This window comes from Crocodylus siamensis, chromosome 5 (genome assembly GCF_052110815.1).
Source record: "Crocodylus siamensis isolate JL-2025a chromosome 5, ASM5211081v1, whole genome shotgun sequence".
In the NCBI taxonomy this organism is placed as follows: domain Eukaryota; kingdom Metazoa; phylum Chordata; order Crocodylia; family Crocodylidae; genus Crocodylus; species Crocodylus siamensis.
In genome coordinates this window covers 172341669-172348926 of record NC_143399.1, presented here as the reverse complement: position 1 = coordinate 172348926, position 7258 = coordinate 172341669, and positions in this window count along the sequence as shown.

Genomic DNA, 7258 nt, shown 5'->3' with positions numbered 1-7258 from the left:
GCCTGCCTGTCTGAGCTGTGCTGAGGCCTGGTGCTTCCCTCCACGGCTGTGGCACCCCCCAGGACAGCGCGTGCCAGATGCCAGCAGGCAGGTGCTGCCTGGGGGGCTTCACCACAGAAGGAAGCACAGGGCCCCACACAGCTGTTAGAAATGGAATATTGTTAGAAATGGAGTATTGTTAGAAATGCACAGCTTGCATCTTGCACCCGATAAGAAAGAAACACTGCCAAGGACTTTGTTCCTTTCCTAGCCTTGCCACAGCTTTTCTTATACTAAATCGCAGACTCTCCCCCAGCTTCTCCCTAGCCTTTCTCATACAGATTACAGAAGCTGGAATTCAACTGACTGTGTCCTTGAAAGGGGGGGGGGGGGTTGAACTCTTGGTGACCTATAGTAGTCTCTGAGCATGCTTAATTAGCTGATGCATATTTACCTCTCCGCCCTGCATACTTAAGTAGTTAATTATACTATACATGTGATGTATGTAGTGATGTAACCACATGTATGCTTGTATGAAACGGAAGTGAGCTGTAAGAGTTCCTGTTTCTGCACACGTGCCCAGGAGGAAAAAGATAAATACAGCCTGCAAAATTCCTTGGTGGGTTCAGAGTAATCTGAGTTTTTGACTCTGCTCTGACCCTATTTGCAAATACACCTTTTGTGCCATCTAATGAGTGTGTGTCTGTGATTTTGGTGGCCTCCAGAGAAACGAACCGCTTTAAGCATCACAGCCCCACACCACAGAAGGAAGCACAGGGACCGGTCAGCCTGCTGGGAGCTCAGCCCCCCACCTCCACAGAAGCAGGTAAGGATTGAGCCCCCACCCTGGTGTACCCACCATGGAGGTTTAGTTCAGTTTAATTCTCCCTAAATTGAAGCAGTGGAAATGGTGGGTTTTTAAAAACCACTGTTTCAATTTAGAGAGAAATGACTTAGAAAAATGTAGAATTGTATTAACACTGGTGAAATACAACACTCAATTTGGGCAGTATGTGTGGGAGAACCAAAGACTCTGTAATCATAGAAACCATCCCTAAGGACAGTCATTAGAAGGTCTTCCTGTTCATTCCTTAAGGACAGTCATTAAAAGGCAAGACAGAAGCCCCATGAATGTACTACATGCGGAAATACATGTTTTCTTCCCGTTTTATACCTGTTCTGATTAAACTAATTTAATACTTCTGCGTCATCCACCTGAAATCTTTCATGGTTATTAAATTTCATTTAAAGCAAACTTAAAAAGAGAAAAGGGAGTCTACTTTTTGTGACAGTAATGCCACATTGGTGTCATGCACCTCTTTACACATGGTCAGACCTGTTGACACAACGTACCAAAGAGAATATTTGAACAGTAGAGAATAGAGAGACACAAGAGAGTACTGGAGGCTAGCTTTTGAAGCATGAATAGTGTTGACTGCCTGAGAATATTTTAGGAACATAAGCAACAAAGTCTGTATCAGGATGTGTCAGTAGGCTGTGAGCACAAGGGATGAATATATAGAAATTAAAATGGTACACTTAACTTAAGGATGATACGTTAATTGAATAATTGGAAGGACCACCAAAGGATCATAAGACTAAACTGTTCACATCTTTGGCTTTCAGTAATATTTTAGAAGGGTGCAAAGCAACCAGAACTAAAAAGAGCCAGGGAAGCTTAGTATATATATTCATTGCCCTCAATGCTTTTCAGTGTGCATGCCTCAAAAGCAGCAACAAGCGTTACAATTTGAAAGAACCTATTGCATAGAATTGTCACTGTAAAATACAGTGTAGTAAATTGATAGTTTTATTTCAATTAATGTGTGTGCTGAGTCCATGATTCCCTCCTTACTCAGGTTCAATCATACCTTTGCTCCACAAACAGACTAGCCCAAATTGGGTATTATCACTCATCATAAGAAAGAAGAATCATCTTGTTTCTTAATTTAGTTGTTACTAATATGATGTCATAGCTTTAATGAACTTCATTTCTTTTCCATGATACACCAAAAATGTCAAAAACATTCCATCAAATAATATATTATTCCAATGGTCCTTTAGTTTAGAATAGAAAAATAAATTATTCTGTGTACTTAAGTGTAATACAGTATATACCCTATTTCATTATGTAGTACTCTCCTTCAACAGGATCTATCATAACTGATAGCCACTTTTTATTTTTAAAGTTGTCCATAAATGCACTACACCAGTTGTTTAGAGCTTTTAGAGCCAGAAGGCTTTCATTCAACAGATAGCTAGATAAAGACCTCTAATCTAAGACTAGACACACTGATGGTTATTCTCCATGGATTGCTCCTCTCCAATTGCTTACTGTATATAGCACAGAAGTTATTCCATTAACCTCAGACAGGGCTGAAATTGATGCTGATCCATTCTGTTAAGAGGCCATTTCATGGCAAAAATTAGGCCATCAGCTTCCTGTTGATTCAGAAGCAGTTCTAATACAACACAAAGTGAATTTTGTTTTCCTAGTTCAGCTTAGGCAGCAATAGGGCTATTACAATTCCACATCTGCAACAATATCATGTCAGATGTTATTGAGGGTTTGAATTTTTGCATAAATTTTGATGAGCTTGTCAGTTTTCCAGCACCCCTCTTCTCTGGTAGCAAGCTGTGTGCCTTTGTATTATGAAATAGTCAAAGAAAGATACATGGCCCACAACCCACACCATGTACATATTTGATTCTCAAAAGGGGGAGAAAAAGAAGTAAGAGATTACAGTGCCATTCCTGCATAACTCTATTTTGCTTTCTACTCTGAGGTATATTTTGACTCTTTCGTGACAATTTGCCAGTGCCCAAACGTAATAGATCTGGCTCATAAAGGACCTCTACTGCTGGGAAAGGATGTTTACATGGCAAAGAGCTGGTGATACTGTCCCTACTTTATTTCCACTCTTGGCTTATGTCTATACAATCCCAAAATCCACACTAAGCTATCTGCAGCTGATACCATGTCAAACAGGCTTCAGGTACAGGCCCAGCACAGAGATATTAGACCAAGACCAGGATTGCATAAGGGCACCTTTACATCCATGCCTCCAGCTGTGCTCAGACTTAGCTAAGGAACTAGTCCATATTATTTAACTGCACAACTGAAAACCTGTTTCAATTCAGTGGAGATAAGGTAACAGGATCATATCACATTAGAAACTCCTGGATCCTGGCATTTCTTTAATAGAAAATGTGTTGGCAAGAGGCAACTTAGACAGCAGCAAATTAGACAACATAGTTAAAAAAAAGTTTTGATTACTGTAACCTGGGCAGACATTAGCATAACTAGAAATGGGCCAGAACACCTGCTCCAGACACCACATTAGAGGGGACTAAGCACACCCTGCATCATGAGCAGGTAGGTGCAGGGAGACCACAATGCTGTCTTTTGAGTCCCCACAGCAAGTAATTCAGACCACCCCCTCTACCTACTCTCTGATAGTTGGCACACACAACTCCCCTATTCCCCAGCCCCCTCCCCCTACAGCAAGGTTTTGCTATGGGCATTATACTTGCTTAGGGGCAACAGTTTTATGGGAAGAGAGCAATGTATTGGAAACATATTTGATATCAACCTGGGCAGGGCCAGGGCAATGCCAAGATTAGGGGGCCAGTGCACACATCCTCAGGAGGCCTCAAATGCCTCTACACAAACGCTCATAGTATGGGAAACAAGCAGGAGGAACTTACCCTCCTGCTAGCTGACACCAACCCAGACATAGTGGGGCTCACTGAAACGTGGTGGGACCCAATGCATGACTGGGCGATGAATATCATGGGCTGTAGGCTGTACAGGAGGCACAGGACAGGGAGGAAAGGCAGGGCGCTCTACATTAAGGAGGAATACACATCCTCATCAAGTAGCACAGAGTCAGAGGAGGGGCACACGGAAGTGCTCTGGGTTAAAATACAAGGCAGTCAAGGGGAAAGAGACTTAACGGTGGGGATCTACTACAGACCACCCAACCAAGGGGAAGAGCTAGACCAGGAATTCTTAAGTCAGCTCACGGAAGTAGTTAGGTCAAAGGATGTGGTCATCATGAGTGACCTGAACTTTCCAGACATCTGCTAGAAAGAGCAGTCAGCCAGGTCTGACCACTCACATAGGTTCCTAGCCAAAATTCAAGACCTCTATCTAACCCACGAAGTGCATAGCCCCACCAAGGGAGACACCTTGTTGGACCTGGCACTGGCCATGGGTGATGACCTAGTGAGAGGGCTGCAAGTGCTCGACTACCTCGGCAACAGCGATCATTGCCTGCTGGAATTCACCATCCAGCGCACGGTGGCAAAGACCTACAGTGAGGCAGCAGCCCTAGATTTCAGGAGGGTGGACTTCAATGAGCTAAGGGGAATAGTCAGGGAAGCACTGAGGTCCTGGAGGGGAGGGGAGCCAGGTGTCCAAGAAGAGTGGTTGCTGCTTAAGGAGATGATCCTCCAAGCCCATGGGGCTTTTGCGCCCTCCTGCCCCCTTTGATCCCAACATGAATCAAAGGGGGCAGAAGGGCACAAAAGCCCCCATAGCTCACCAAAAGCATCCAGAAGTGTCTCCTAGCTAAAAGGGAGGCGTACACCCAATGGAAGGGAGGAGCCATCACCAGGAAGGATTATACTGCAGTTGTTCGGGGATGCAGGGGGGCAGTCAGGAAGGCCAAGGCGGAGATGGAACTGGGACTACCAGCTACGCAGATCAAAGACAAGAAGTCCTTTTTCAAATACATAGGGGGCAAAAAGAAGGTACGGGTAATGTGGGGCCCTGCAAGACACACTGGGAAATTTGGTTGTCACACCAGATGACAAAGCTAACCTATTAAATGACTTCTTTGCCTCCATTTTCCTGAGCAGGGACCAGATCAGCCCCCCCGCAATAGACCCCTCTCAGGCCCCAGGGGAGGCGCACCTAGGCCAAGGGTCAGGGAGGATCTAGTCAGGGAACTTCTGGAGGGACTGGATGTATTTAAATCAGCTGGTCCAGATGATCTCCACCCCAGAGTGCTGAGGAAATTAGCTGAGGTCATTGCGGGACCCCTAGCACAGCTTTACGAGCACTTGTGGTGTTCTGGTGTGGTACCAGAGAACTGGAAGAGGGCCAATGTGGTTCCCATCTTCAAAAAAGGAAGGAAGGAGGACCCAGGAAACTATAGACCAGTTACTCTTACCTCGATCCTGGGTAAACTTTTTGAGAGAATTATTCTGGCACATGTCCACAAGGGGCCAGCACGGGAGATTATGCTTAGGGGCAGCCAACATGGGTTCATTAGAGGCAGGTCCTGTCAGACTAACCTGGTGGCCTTCTACAACCAGGTCACCAAATCCTTAGATGCAGGGGTGCCAGTGGACATAGTCCTTCTGGACTTTCAGAAGGCCTTCCACACTGCCTCTCATCCCGTTCTCATTAAGAAACTGGGGGACTGTGATATCGACACCTGCACAGTCAAATGGGTCACCAACTGCCTGGAAGGCCGCACCCAGAGAGTGGTGGTGGATGGGTCATTTTCGACTTGGAGGGATGTGGGCGGGGGGGTTCTGCAGGGCTCAGTTCTTGGGCTCGCACTGTTCAACATCTTCATCAGTGACTTGGATGAGGGGGTAAAAAGCACCCTGTTCAAATTTGCTGATGAAACTAAGATGTGGGGGGATGTGGGCACACTAAAAGGGAGGAATAGGCTATAATCGGACCTAGACAGGTTACAGGGGTGGGCGGACAAGAATAGGATGGGATTCAACACTGACAAGTGCAAGGTGATGCACCTGGGGAGGAAGAACCAGCAGCATACCTATAGGCTGGGGAACTCCCTTCTCATCAGTGCAGAGGCAAAAAAGGATCTTGGAGTCATCATTGATGCCCAGATGAACATGGGCTGGTAGTGTGAGTATGCAGTCAGTAAGGCCAACCACACCTTATCATGCATCCACAGATGCATCTCAAGCAGGTCCAAGGAGGAGATCCTCCCCCTCTATGCGGCACTGGTCAGGCCGCAACTGGAGTACTGTGTCCAGTTCTGGGCGCTGCACTTCAAGAGGGATGTGGACAACATGGAGAGGGTCCAGAGAAGGACCACTCGCATGATCAGGGGGCAGCAGCGCAAGCCCTATGAAGAGAGGCTCAGGGACCTGAACCTATTCAGCCTCCAGAAGAGAAGGCTGAGGGGGGATCTAGTGGCCTGTTACAAACTAGTCGGGGGGATCAGCAGGCACTGGGGGAGTCCCTGTTCCCCCGAGCACTACCAGGAGTGACTAGAAATATCGGTCACAAGCTGGCAGAGAGTAAATTCAGATTAGACATCAGGAGGCACTACTTCACTGTCAGGGCGGCTAGGATCTGGAACCAACTTGCAAGCGAAGTGGTGCTGGCTTCTACCCTGGAGGTCTTTAAGACAAGGCTAGATAATCACCTTGCCAGGGTCGTTTGACCCCAGTACTCTTTCTTGCCATGGCAGGGGGTCAGACTTGATGATCTGCTCAGGTCCCTTCTGGCCCTACTAACTATGAAAATATGAAACCTCCTTCTAGTTTTACTTTGAAGTTCAAGCACATTTTCAAAACTGCTGTTACATGAATGTTCATCTTGAAAAAATATTATTCATATATATACCATTTATTCTATTTGTCTAACAATAATTCAGCACTAGATATGTACATATCATCAATATCGACATAGCTCCCTGTTTTTATAAGATGCCAGGTGTCAGTGCTTGTAAAAAAGAAATCCATATACCACTTATTGTCTTTACCAGAATATTTCATTCTATAACATTTCAGGCTCTGCAACTTAAAAGGGAAGGGGAACACAGGAAGGCAATTGATATTTAGGAAAGTTAATAACTGTCCTACTTCCACAGAGTTAGAGTGGGAGAGAGAGTAATGGCATAACTTGTGGAGGTACAATAAGGAAAAATTTGGCAATGCTATCAGACAAAAGTTTCTACTTTAGCAGAATTATGTGTAATATGTAATTGTATGCACATCTTATATCACACAGACTCATACCATTTGAGGAATGTCACTCCATTATATCATAAGGCCCCATGACAGATGTTAATAAAATCATGTGATTGGGATCTAAGAAATATTATGCCCAATCCCAAAAAATGCACAATTTGCCATGCCAATTGGGCATGGCAGGATGGGCAATTTTGAGGATTGCTTATTGCAGAAAACTTGGGGATGCCCCTTCGTCCAATTCCAGCAATCACTTGACTGTTGGCATGAGGCGTGGGGCAGTCCTTGGGCTCTGAGACACAACTGCCCCATGGCTGAT